This window comes from Meleagris gallopavo, chromosome 6 (assembly GCF_000146605.3).
Source record: "Meleagris gallopavo isolate NT-WF06-2002-E0010 breed Aviagen turkey brand Nicholas breeding stock chromosome 6, Turkey_5.1, whole genome shotgun sequence".
Lineage (NCBI taxonomy): Eukaryota > Metazoa > Chordata > Aves > Galliformes > Phasianidae > Meleagris > Meleagris gallopavo.
This window is the reverse complement of record NC_015016.2, coordinates 41,958,041-41,972,238: the sequence shown is the minus strand read 5'-3', so window position 1 is coordinate 41,972,238 and position 14,198 is coordinate 41,958,041. Positions and strand designations below refer to the sequence as shown.

The 14,198-nt window shown below is 45.9% G+C and overlaps 1 long non-coding RNA gene across 1 annotated transcript; it reads right to left on the bottom strand.

The window, feature by feature from the left end:
• Positions 1–5,145: 5,145 nt before the first annotated feature.
• Positions 5,146–9,449, bottom strand: LOC104911554. Its single transcript, XR_004160175.1, has 3 exons — positions 8,601–9,449; positions 8,123–8,201; positions 5,146–7,771 (listed from the first exon to the last, which is right to left on the bottom strand). It is a non-coding gene; the product is annotated as an uncharacterized LOC104911554 (long non-coding RNA).
• Positions 9,450–14,198: the final 4,749 nt, after the last annotated feature.

Genomic DNA, 14,198 nt, shown 5'->3' with positions numbered 1-14,198 from the left:
GAACTTCATTCCCTGGTAGCCTGTTCCGCCCTGAGTCTCTGCTATTCCTAAAAGGGCAAGTTAAAAAAAAAAAAAAAAATCTGCAGTGATCTCTTTGGTGTATCTTTGGTTTAGGTGCTGCCTCCAGGTACCAAGCTCCCCACTTCAGCCTACTTGGCGGCACAAGTCATCATGAGCACCATGGGGCTGCAGGCACTTAGAAGGGGGAGCATTGCTGCGAAGGAGAACTGGGCTCCTTCACCATTGCTTCAACCCAGTCTTTGGCAGCTTTGCCTTGACCCGTCACAAGCTAGCTGGACAGACTGCAGTACAGCACATGGACAGAGAGCAGAGAGGGTGCCCCTCACTCTGGGTTCACCAACAGAGCAGAGGACTGAGGTCAGCCTGAATGTCCCCGTGTTCTCAAGAGCTGTGACTCAGAGTAAGTCAGTCCCAGCAGCACAAGAAGTGCTGTGTTATCGACAGTGAGGTCAGTGAGGTGGTGGAAAGGGCAAGGGAAAACACGTGGGGTTGGGTACCCAACCCCTACATGTTGTCCTTCCCACCAACTGCACTCAGCCCACGTGTCCCACTGGAGCAGGGAGATGTCAAATATTGACTTTGCTGCACTTAATGGGAAGGGATGAGCCAGCAGGAAGCTACTGGTCTGCAAAGGAACACAGCAGGCTCTACTGCCAACCTACAGGCACAAGGGACAGTTGTTTGTGAGGGGTGCCGTGTTTCTTCAGGTTATCTTCCTGCCCAGTTTAGCACACAACCTATTCAAGCTGATTGCAATCAAACCACACAATTTCAGCTTCTTTGAATCAGGAGGAAATACAGCCAGGTCGGTGTCTGAGAGAGCACAGAAAGGCTGAGGCACAGTCAGCCTGCCCTGCAGGGAGCCCAGGCAGGTTGCTGGCAGGCTGCTTTTGGAGCAAGCCGGCCGCTGCCTTCCCTCAGAAAGGTGGCCGCTGAAATTGGAGGCAGACGGGCAGTGCCGGCCAAGTGCAACAGCCTGGGAGACAGGCCCGGCTCTGTCGGCGAGGGGCCCCGTGCTGCTGGGGCCAGCTCAGCTGTGGAAAACCGGGGGGAGACGGCTTGGCTGAGTGCGAGCACAGCCGCCTCTCACAATGTAGACATAAACTTTTCAGGGAAGGGTTGCTGGAAGGGCAGAGAGAAATGTGAAATACAGGCCCAGCTGTTTTTTTCTTTTTTCTTTTTTTTTTTTAATTCTTTTTTTTTAAATGATTATTATTATTTTTGCTAGGGTTCATTCACAGTTCCTCAGCGCTGCACACAGACGTTCCTCTGTACGCTGGCGGCTCCCATGCCAGAAGCCCTCCTCCTGGCAACATGCAGCCTCTCCACCTCTCAGTGCCCCTCAGAACTGTGTCCCTGCCCACAGGGTTGGAGAAGGAGTCTCCATAAATCGCCATAAATTGCCTCCCCTGCTGCTGGAGAAAAAAATCAAAGCATCCCAGGCTCCTCTGGGTTTCACAGCACCCCTGGGCTCTGAGAGCCCAGTGGAAGTGGGTGTCTCCCATTGGTGTGGGGAAAATGGGGGAACTCTCAGGAGTTCAGTCTCAGCTGCATCAATCCCTTCATCCTTCCCACTTCAAAGCACCTCAGCCTCACCAGGGACCATGCTGGGCATCTTGACAGAGCACACTGGTGAAGCAGGCCCTGCGGCAGTGAAGGAAGGAGCAGCCTCTCTCTGTTTCTCAGGTGGGAATGGCAATTGCTTGCTTGCCTCATCTGAAAGCTCACCATAGTCCCTGCTAAGTGCAGAGCTTGCACATGCAATGCAGGGCTAGGGGCTGTGCTGAATGGAACATCACATTTTTGGTTATTCATAAATCCGTTCTTCCATCCTCATCATCTATCCCAATTAGATAGCAGACCTTACCAGGAAGGCCATCCCAGGAGAGATCCAAATCTCTCCAGGCAGAAACCATTTTAAAAGAGGCCCTATGCAACCACGCTAGCTGGGACTCACCAAAACATTGTGCCAGAAGAAAGAGCAGAACTCTCTTGAGATGATCTGCATGTTTGTTTGTTGTTGTTTGTTTCTGTGAGTCCTTTGTATTTCAAGTATCCAGAAACAGCAACATAAGGGCCCAATTAACCAAAATCTACCAGTAAAAGACAAAGCTGGAAGATGATCTTTCGCAAATCTGTACATGAAGCAGTTGCTCTGAACCCCCGCACTCCTGGGGCTACTCTTGGCCAGAAGGGACAGTAATGTTAGGACATGGTCTTGCTTGACTTGCCTCACTTGTAGTCCTTCTCTACCTGATTTTACCTGGAAACAAAACAGAATAGCTCCATGGTTTGAATGCCGCTATGCTCAGCTCCACACAGGGCTGTGTGGGTATGTCTTCTTTCTTTCCCTGGCATCCAGCACCGCATCAGCCCATTTGAATTTTCTTATTTTCCCTGCCTAATAAGAGAGACTGATTTTGCCAGTAGATCCAGTTGAATTATTCACTGCAGTCATTATCATTAATCCAGTCAATTTGCTGAGCCATCCCTGATGGGTTGATGGGTGAATGTATTTGTCATTCGTAAGTATTTGCCAAAATAGCCTGGGTGAGCCATTTCTCCCCAGGCCATTCAATAGTAGCTATTTGTGTTCCCTTCCATTAAAACTCACCTCCCACGCCATGGCCAGTACAAGTGCAGGCTTAAACCAGACCTGGGTGCTGGTTTGAGCACCCTTGCTCCCCTCCCCCATTGCTGCCCTGGCTGCTCATCTGTGGTGCCAGTATGGCACAAAGCAACTTGGCCACACCAGTTCCTAGATATGGTCCTGCAACTACTCACATTAATATTTTTTCTCCCTGTAACTACTACTTTTTTTTCCCCTCTCTCTCAGGTCATGGCTTTTCCTGGCTGTGGACCCAAGAATTACGTGGATTTTCTATTTGCTTCTTCAAAAGTGCACGTGCAAATGGGTGGGGAAAATGTACTAAGTGCCAAAGATTATATTTCTCCAAGTGTTATAGTGGTTCTATGGTTACAGAGAGCAAAGGAAATGCAAACGCTGAAGTGGCTGCAGGAGCTGGAACTGAGCCTTTTTGCATAAGGCTGGTGTGTATTTAGCATTCGCAGCCATGGACTAGGTCACCTGTCTAAAAGTATACCCTATGCACTGTGCTGAAGCCCAGTCTGCTGTGGGAGCTGTTTCATGGAATGGCTGCCTAGGCAACTGTGGCAAGCCCAGAAGTTCCATAAACTGTACATTATTTTGCTTATTTTCATTTCCTAAACCTTGATAAGGAGAAAAATTGTCACATCTTTCATGGCAGAGAATCCTTTAAAGTTTCTGTGGAACTCATAGTCATTTACAAACAATTCCATATGTGATTATTGTCATACATGTATTGCAATTTGGAGGGTTCAGCCTTTATGGGGTAATGTGACAAAAATAAATAAATCCCTATTGATGACACATTCATTATAAAACCTGACATGTTAAAAAAGTTCCTCAGGTAGTCAGCCAAATTTGATAAAATAATATTAATATTTAAATCACAAAGTGGCCAAACTGAGCCCAGTCCCTAAAGATGTAAACAAAATTCAATTTTTGACATCAATTTCCTTTTTGTCCCTACACTGATAGTATGATACCTTTGCCTAGATGGGAGGACTCTGCTTTCATTGCCTCTCAGTGTGTGCCATAGAACAAACAATAAAAATGCTATGTGTCAAGATGTCAGATTTCAGAGGTCCTGCCTGTAAATTTTTTAGCCTCTGATAATGACTTTTTGCAAACAGGTGATAAAATGCAATTGCTCCCTCCATTTTAAGCAAGAGCAGTGTGCGATAAGCATCCTGGAGAAGAAGAAATATATTGTTCCACAGCTTGATATATTCATAGTTTTAGACCTACACGTTACATTAAATGAGTTGCCATCAATCAGCCAGGAAACGCTTCAGGTCTTCAAAGCATGCTATGTTTTAGAGAACCAAAGGTTGTACTGCAGAGCCCTTCATCACGAGGACGGGGACACTGCTCTGGGAAATGGCTGTGTCCAAAGATAAAGCCTCATGGATCAAAACTCAACCCAAGAAATAACAGTAAAATAGTATTTACACTTTTAAATGGGCCTGGACCAGCTCCCAGAAATACAGCATTAACAAAGGCATTGGAGGAATGCCTTGCTGAGCTGTGTGGTGGCCCTTGGCTGTCATATCTCCCTTTCCCCAGGAGGACAGGAGGCCCAACAGCACAAGGCAGAATTCTGCCTCAGCAGAAATAAGATTGATATCACCAGCAGACCTTCATAACCAACATGAGAACTTTACCGCGTGTCTTGGTTTGTTTTGGATAAACATCCCAGTCTTGAAATTTATAGTTAGTTATTAAACTTATGTGACTAGGGCTCCCATTTGCCTCATATTTGCACAAAAACTCCACCAGTTTTGTGCACTTAATTTCCACAGATCTTTGCAAGCAACTTAGATGTTAATGCAAGATGGGAACGTACCTTTGAGGTGAAGCAAATTCCTTCTTGCTTTGATCCTGCAGCAGAGACTTTTCTCAGGGCAGGGTCAGCACGCCAGTGGGAGGCATAACACAAACACTGCAATCAGATCCCAAGGATCCACCTGGGAACCACCTGCAAGGTCAACAGCTGCTTTTGCAGGGAAATCATGAAAAAATAAACGTGCTTGTTGAAAGCACAGCTCCATCACCCTAGCAAAAAAGCAGCCTTTATGCATGCTCCCCTTCCAGAACAGAAGTGTTGAGAGAAGAGCCACTGCAGAGCTAGGCTGGTTGGTGTGGTAAGGCTGATGTTACCGCAGTACTGACATGCTGGTTGCATGGTATTGCTATAAGAAAGGAAATAAAGGAATGTGGCATCACTTTCTATTGGTACAGCTTTTAAAATCTGAATCAAAGAAAGCTTGTGAAACCTGACAGATCAAGACCACAAAGGGAAAGCAAAGTATCTAGTTTTGAATGGATTTAGGGTAAGAAAAGGAGATGGACAGGGACATGACTTTCCTGAAATCTACCAGTATTGTACAACAGCTCCTGGTTAAAATACGCTTCTGGGCTAAGAGATCCCAGAAATAGGAGGTCTCTTCAGCGCAGAGCAGAGGCGCTGAGGGGAGGCCTCATGGCGGCTGCAGCTCCTCACAGGCAACTCTGCTCTCTGTGACAGTGACAGAGCCTGAGGGAACGGCATGGAGCTGTGTTAGGGGAGGGGCAGCTGGGGGTGAGGGACAGGGTCTGTGCCAGAGGATGGTGGGCATGAAACTGCCTGCCCAGGGCAGTGGGCATGGCCCTGAGTGTTTGGACAATGCTCACAAACACAGGGTTTGCAGGTAGCTGTGGGGATTGGATTCGATAGTCCTTGTGGGTGACTTCCAACTCAGAATATTCTATCATAGTTTAGTGATGATACTCAGTAGATGAGGTTGATAGTTGTGCTCATTGATCTTGAAGGCTTTTCCCAAGCTAGATGACTTTATGATTATATTAAGTAAGCAGCTCAGGACAACAACCACTTCATTTGCCCTTCCTGCCAGGAGAAGCACTGCATACCTACAACATTTGCTTGCTGCACCAGTCATGCATCCGACCGCAGTCATGTGCTGAGCCCCACCATCCCCTCCATCACAATCGTTGGGGAAAGGGGCCACCATGGTGGCCAGCAGCTGAGGGAGGAACAGATGGTCTCAGCCATCCCATAGCAGCTGCTGCCGTGCCTGCTGCAAAGTGCCAGTTTTCATTAGGTGAAGCACTGAGCACTTGTTTGGAGGTAACCACCTTTCATCACAACCTGCACGAAATGAATTTCAAGTGGTAACCTGGAGATTAAATGAAACTCTGTTAGTCCGAGTCTATTTTCAAAACAGGTTTTAACCATTCTCTCATTTTCACACCTGATCACAGAGACAGTCTCCCCACCACCAATACTGCAAGCACATAGAAAGCTGAGCAATGAAGATGAACACTGAAAAACAAGTTACAGGATTTAAACAAGATGGGAAAAGCTGTTCCATCCCTAGCTCTCTGCAGCAGTTGCAACTGGGGGCCAACACATGGCTTTGTTTAAGGGTGATGATTGCACTGTCAGAAACAGCCATGCTGTCAGCCCACATACCTACGCACAGGTCACCTGGGATAAAGGATCGCCTGGTAAGAGCTGTTGTGGCAGGAGCAGCACACACCTCACTCCCAGCTCACTCTGCAGCTGCCAGGCAGTGATCCATAACCCTGAATGAGAACAGGAAGTGAGAGGCAAGGAGGGGAGCTGAGTGCTTGAACATTCACTTGGCTACATATTTTGTGATGTTTTACCTGCAAATAGGTTAAAGATCATAGTGAGGAGGAGAGACAACGTGGAAGAGCAGATTCATGATTTTTCTATTGGTCTGGCATGCATTTATTGTAAGGCCAGAAGACATAGGAAAGCCTCATCTTAAGAAAGAAAAAGCTCAGATCAGATTCTCGTGTACCCTACAGCTCTAAGTCTTGCAAAGAATTCTGATTAACCTGAATGACAGCACTCAGAGCTCCAGGAGAGCTCAGTGAAGCAAATCAGGCTGAACTAAAATTAGCGGTGTCTAAAATTCAGCCGTCTGCTTGGCATCCACACATGATGCTTCCCTGGCCCCAGACCCATCACATCACTCAGCTTTCCCACTGCCGTCAGCTTCTTGCTTTCAAAAGCACTGCTGAGTGAAATGCTGCTGTTCACACACAGCCTGCACCTGCCTGGAGGCAGCAAGCCAATTGCTAGGCATGGCTATTTTTTTTTCCCCGATATTTCCTCCAATGTTTATTTGCTGATTGTTTTCCAGGCAGATGGAATTCAAGATGTGAAGTGGGGACTGGCTGTCAGTGAAAGGATGGAAAAAGACCAGAGATTATGGGACAAGATCATAGGTCCAAAAATACACCGGGATCCTGCATGGGTCAAAAGGAATATGAACAGTCCTGAGAAGGGCAGGGAAGGGTTTATTATGGTTCACATGCTATAGGGCAGTAAGACATGGCTTGCAGTCTAAAGGGATTTGGCACAGAAAATGAATTTAGAAATACAGCACACTGAATCACTGTCCTACATCCCATGTATGAACTATGCACAGAGAATGGCCACTTAAGCAGTCAATACCCCGAGGGTCATGTGTTAGTGGGCATGGTGGTGATGGGTTTTTGGTTGAACTAGATGATCTTAGTGATCTTTTCCAACCTTAATAACTTTATGATTCACACCCAAGCCCAGGCTCTCGCTCACAGAGTCTGGAAGGACTGGTGTGACTGCTGCAAACCAGTTCAGCAGCAGCAGCCCCAAAACCAGCTCTTCCAAATCTCTACTTGAAGATTTTGAGCACAAACTGTGGCTTGAGTAAGAGCCAGAAGAGTGGATTACAAGTAGTCAAGTCAAAGGGTCCATTATTTGTCATCTCACATCTAAAGGAGCAGTTTCTCCTAGGGAGCTTGAAGAGGCTCCACAAGGCAGGAGGTCAGAGTAGCAATGTACTCATTTCCATCTGTAGAAGAGCCCTCCAAAATACTGGGAAATAGTGAATGTGTTTTTCTGCCTGAAAAAGCAGCAAAATAGGAATCTTTATTGATGATGTAAAATGTGTCGGTGGCAACTAGACAGTAAGGGCACTCCGTGAGGGCCAGCAGGAAGGTGGATGAGCAATACAGGAGCAGTCCTAATGCCTGGGCAGCAAGGATGTGTTGGAACAAACCATGCAAAAAGCAAAGCAGCACTTCACGAAGACAGGGTGGCCAGTAGTAAATCAAGGTTAAGGCAAAGAGAATCTAAAGGGAGCACAAAAACAGATTTACCCACATTACAGCAGAAGAGATGACAACAAAGTAGGGAGAGAACAAGAGTAGAGAATATAAATGAATGTATTAAAAATCTAGACTGATTTTCTCCTCATACCAAAATGCAGAGATCGTTTTAAGAATCTGTCAGGGAGCAAAACAGAGACAAGAAAACATACATACTGTGGAGCTTGCTGTCATCAAGACCACAGATCTCTGATGACTCATATCATTAAGTCTTCATTTATACAGCTAGATACCAAGAGAGTTTCAGGAGCAATAAAAAGCCACATGAGCTATAATTATACCTATTTCAATAATGCACATGAGAACGAGACTCACCTCTTGGAGAAGTCTCTGTATGTACTTATTGCAAGGGCTGTTCATTCATCTTCCTGAGCATTTCATTTCAGATGCAACACTGGATTGGGGATATAATAATAAAAACAATAATAACAACAACAACAATAGGACAGTAATCCTTGTGATGAGGTTCTTTCACAAGTTTGCCATGCCACAGCCTTTGAAAGCACAGCTGCAGTTAGGAGGAGATAATGTGGTGCTAATGGAGGACTACCAGGTGGAAGGTGTCCAATTTATGGACAAGGAGCATTGGAAGCTGCAAGATGAGAGAGAAGAGAGTGAGGATGGGAGAGGGGAGACCCAGGTGCTGGTCCTGCCTCTAACAGCTGTGGTCACATATTTCATTTACTCTGCATCTATAGGCAGACAGCCCTGTGTGTTCCACAAACACCTTCCCCTGACAGCATTTGCTGCTGGATACAAAAAGCTTTTTTCCCCTCTGCTCCAGCCCCACTACCTTGTATTCTGCATCCTTCTAGCTCTCCAAAGCAGCTCAGAGATCTCCACCAGTGTTGACTTCTTCGGCTCTTCTTCCTGTGTTTGGACCCAGGTGGTGGCACTTGGCTGCTTATCTACCTGGAGAGCAGGTTTCCATGGCTACCTGATACACAGCAATGCCAAACCAGTCTTGACTCCTAGGAATGCTTCCAACCCCAACAGTCATCTTATTTCACCAGGTGACACACAGACGTTAAGTCCATTCCATCAGGACCACTAAACTGGTTGATTTTTATGGTGCACAAACATGAATTTTGTAGGATCTGATAAACCAAACTCATTGCTGTCAGGCAACGCAGTTGGGGGAGACCATGTCTGCTTGGAGTACAGAAATGTTGGTTAAAAAGCAAGCAGTGCAACACATGATCATTTGGGTCCTTTCTCCTGTATTTAGGCTGCCTAACATTTTGCATTATAAACAATTTGTGCAGGTTTCCTGAAAGACTTTGAGATGGCTACTGTTTGCAGATCTCATATACACCAGGTAGAGCCCTCAGGCAAAAGTCATGCCATTTCCTAGCCTTGTGAACCACTCTCCCAATTATATTAGAGTACATAAAGCATTAAAAATGAATAGCCATTTCATTGTTCCTCATTTCCTCCACCATATATCTTTCCCCACACCCCAGCACACCTCAGAAACCTTTTAGCACTGATCCAAAATATCCCCCAGCAAAGCAGTGCTTGCTGAAAGCCACTGAGGCCAGGCACTGCTTGAACACCAGTGCCACCACTGCACTGGGGGTTCTGTAGACCAGAAGATGAAGAGAACGTGAGGACAAAAGCAACAGTTGGTTGCTCTAAAGTCTCTCCAGAGCCTTCTCTTCTCCAAGCTGAACCTCAGTCTGTCCTCACAGGGGAAGTGTTCCATTCCTTGAATCATTTTTGTGGCCCTCCTCTGGATGTGCTCCAGTAGGTCCACGTCTCTCCTGTATTCCACATCTGGATGCAGTACTCCAGGTGAGGCCTCACCAGCACAAAGCAGAGGGGCAGGATCACCTCCCTTGCCCTGCTGGCCACTCTTCTTTGAATGCAGCCTAGGATTTGGTTGGCTTTCTGGGCTGTGAGAGCACAATGCTGGCTCATGTCCAGCTGGCCATCCACCAGTACCCCAAGTCCTTTTCCCTCCTGCTGCTCACGCTAAAAGAGAAGCTAGCATTGCCCAGAAACATGTTACCTGATGAGACTCAAGGCATGCATCAGCCCCTGATTCCTTGCAACCCTAAGTTTGTTTGAAGTTGCAGATTCATGCTGACTTTTCCTGCTTTCAGCAAAAGGCTGCCAACTGTTTATTGCAAAACTCCTTTCCGGTGGCAACGGGCCACACAGGTCCCATAGCAGTGTTATTTTCCTGCTTGGATAAGCACAAATCTCATAATCAGGAGGATCTGCAAAGGCCCTTGATGGTTTCCAGTGCCCGGAGACAGCATAGAGGGCGGCCGTGACTCCGCAAGTTCTACACAGACCATTTTCAGCTTTTGCTTGCTGGGCCACACAGACCTTTGCCTGAGGCACTGCTACTTTAAAAAAAATAAATAAATAAAACAGGCTGCTCAACAGATTTGCTGGCAAGATATGGATCTTGCAGTTAATTCTGTCTGAGCACTCATTGGACGTACTTATGCACATGCATGTTTTTATTTACCAAGGACTGGCACACCCATGTCTGGCTCACTTTGCAGCCTTTGTTCAGAGACCTGGCAAGGCTTTCCAAAAACAGAATCCCACATTAAAACACATTACTCCATTTGCAAACAACGAGGTTTCATTTTGCTTTCCGTAGTTAATTCGGAGGAGTAAATCTCTCCTGTTTGAGCATTCACAGCTCATGAGCATAGAGAGGTGTGAACGCAGACAAAGCAAGCAGATTTTTAAGTCAGAATAAATACTCATGGAAAAACAGTGCATTCTTCCAGACTGGCAATTGGAGAGTGTGCTGCAGTGCTGTTTGCTCTAGAGCTGACTAAGTCCTGTCTGTGGAAGAATCAGACAGAGGCACATAGCACTGACCAAATGATTTGTCACAAATAATGTCAGAGATTTTTGCTCACAATTTGTTTGCAAGTGAGGTTCCTTTCAAACAAAACTGCTGTATTCACAAGCACGCAAGGCAGACAAACTCCAGACTACCAGTGGCTTGCAAGCTCTGTCCATTTACTCCCCTTAGTTCTCCATCAGGGTGGTGAAACCAGGGTGCTGAGTGAGAAAGGAGGAATACCCAGGTTAGGCAGAAGTAGGCAGCAGTGGAAACAAGGGGCAGTAGGCGGAAACTGGGACACAGAGAGTTCCATACAAACACAAGGAAGAACTTCTTAACTGTGAGGGTGTTGGAGCGCTGGAACAGGCTGCCCAGAGAAGTTGTGGATTCTCCTTCTCTGAAGATACTCAAGACTCATCTGGATGCCTACCTGTGCAACCTACTCTAGGGAACATGCTTTAGCAGGGGGTTGGACTTGATGATTTCTAGAGGTCCCTTCCAACCCCTACAATTCTGTGATTCAGGGCAATGCTTCCTGCAGAGTCCTGATGGCAGGCACAGATGGACAACCAGACATACCCAGCACCTCCTCCACATTAAGACTAACAGTAAACAGGTCTGCTGTAAGCTCTGAGACACGCAGGAGCAACTGGAGCTGTTATGATAGGTGCTTGTGTTATTTTTGGCTGGTGAATCATTTATTTGCTGGAGAAAAAAAAGAAAAGCAGTTTCAGGGTGGTCAGAGGTATTTGTAAATTCAGGCAGCTCCAGTCTGTGCAGAGTGTTTGCGCATTCAGCAAGCCAAAGAGAGGCAGACTGAGGGCAAATTGTTCCAGCTGCTGCTGGTCGAGGTGAAGAGGTCACCATTCCCAATGTCTGTCCCAGACTTTCTCCACACCAACAGCAGTTGTCACATTCACGCTTTTACCCAGTCTAAACAGTTCATCTGACTGCTTCTTAGCTCAAATCTGTAATCTCTTCGTCTTAATAATAAAATATAAACCTAAGGGCATACTACTGTTGAAAAAGAGATATATATATTTAATTTACCAAACATTTCATTACTGCACAATCGACAAAGTGACACAGATGGCATGAAGCGATGGTAGGAACTGATGTCAAGGATGTGGGAAGAAAGTTGTGGCAAACAGCCAGGGGCAGGGAGGAGAAGATAATCTGGACCAGCAGCTGGAATGGGTCATGAAGGTCAACAGCTGGAGCAGGTACTCAAAGGGAGAGAAGATAGGATCATGGAGAAGAGAAATACATAGGCTTACTATTGCATAGAAACTGCATTTGATTCAGGAAAACTCTGAAAATGTCTGAACACTGGGAGCATGCTCTGGAAATGCATGCCTGTCCCGTTTGGAGTCTACCCAGGTACCCACATCTGGTCACTGCTGGAAGCAGGACACAGCGTGAGGCAGATCCTTCATCTGGCAAATGACAGATGCTTGCCAACTGGCCAGGCAGATGCTTGGGCAGCTCACCTGTCTGAGGGTTGGGACAGCTTCAATCAAATAATTGCTTTGGTTCCAGCTGAGAAATTCTGGTGAAGAGACATTCTTTTGGGTAGTAATGACATGGGGCTAAGATGTGGGAAGATGATGGGGAAGGTGGTAATGGGCCATGAGCACTATTAGCCAGAGATACACCCATTGCATAGTCAAGCTATACAATGTTAGGATTTTTTAAAGGTCCTTGTGAAGCGAGGCCAGATTGCTGTGAGAACAAGTGGTGTCAATGTCTAAGGAAGATAAGCTGATCGCAGGTCTGTGTTCAGTGTTTCTAACCAAGGATACAGATGGCTCCGTTTGCTAATGCATTCTTCTAATGATGCATTTCATTTAACCCTTAAAACTCTTCAGAGTTTTATAGAAGTAAAATTACCTTCACTTTTTAAGGTCAAAAATGGCCATATTTTTTACTTCTTTTTTTTTAACAGAAGGAACAAGTGTGATAAGTGTCAGCATCTAGATTTGATCTGCATCATTCGTTACTGCTGACTTCTAAAGAACACGGGGAAAGTTGATACAGGGAAGGTGACAGGATCAAATGTGTTGTTTAAGTGTGCACAGGAAGAATACCCATCCATCTTCCTGAAGCTCTCTGGAGCATATAAACAACAACACTTCAATGTCACTCGATCGGCCAGTTGGAACAGTCTTGGGACCATTATTTCAGCAGTTAGTATGGATCATACACAGTCTCTCTGCAGGGGAATCACAAGGTCTTTTTCTAGATCTGCTAACAGAATTGAAGCATAACCTCTCAGAAACAATGACAGATGTATCCACTATTGACCCCTACTGAGTAAAGCTAAGGCTAGTGAAAAATATGTTGTGGCTCACACATTATATGCCAATGAAACATGTTCTGTTATGGCATGGTGTAATCAAGTTTACAGAATATCAAAAGCATGTTTGGTCCTCGATGCCATATTTAACTTCTGTCTGGCACTGTCAAAAACATGGTTAGCACAGATGTGATGTCATGGAGCAGAGGCAGAGGTTTGGTAGAAACCCCATGTTAATCTCAGTATGTATTCAAGATATAAAGCTTTCGTTTGTGAAAGACAATTGAGACTTGAACTGAAGGATCTGCAACTCACTCTGAACCACCAAAACCCAAATACTACATCGAGACGTGAACTGAATGAAACCTTTGCCTCAGGCACTGGTCATGGGAGCAGTTTGCCAAGTCAGTCCCGTGTCCAGCCTCTGCAAGGTATCTGAGTTCACTGGCCATTACCAAACTGCTGCCTCGAGGTATTAGAGATGCCAATCCTAATGAAGATCATGATTTCTCTAGGAGGGCTGCTTGCATTCTCCAGTGCCAAATGCTGCATGCCATTCCTGTGGATCTTTGAGTAGCAGTAGCACCCTCAAATGAGTTAACATGGATTGATGATAGCAAAGGAACTGTGTATCCAGAAACCTCTGCTGTACTGGAGACATGAGGTTCTTCCTCAATTCGCACTCAGAGAACTCAAAGTTTTCCTCTCTCCAGGTCTGACTATTCTTCACTAAAGGTGTCCAAAGCAGGGCATAACAGTCTTCCCAGGGGTATGGTGGAGTAGAAGCCCATGGATGAAGAGCTATGCAGCCTACACACTCCTGTCTGCTTCAGGGAATGGGCAAGACCATTCTTTTTCCTAGCAGGGTAACCCTGACAGATGCTGTGAGAAAACTCCTCCTGCAGCAGTACTAATGGTTGAGCCTTGCACATGGGGATCCCTACTCATTTGCAGCACATCAACTCCTACACCTCTTTCAGTAAGAATTTGTTAATCTATGGGGTAGCTTTTCCAGTCAGAAACCCTAACAGCTAGAGATAAATTAAGTCGGAATTGGAGGCAGACCAAGAACATTTGAGTAATCCATCCAGCCTATGCAAGATCCCCCAAGACAGGAAATCTCAGCAAGAGCCTAGAAAGAGATTATAAAAGAAAATAAGCCCAGGCTTTGCATTCATGAGCTGGTGGGACAGCCAGCAGAAGTGTGAACACATGACAGGCTGTAAGACCTACTGCCAGCACAGCCTGTTACATGCACACATCAAACATAAGCAACCTCAGCT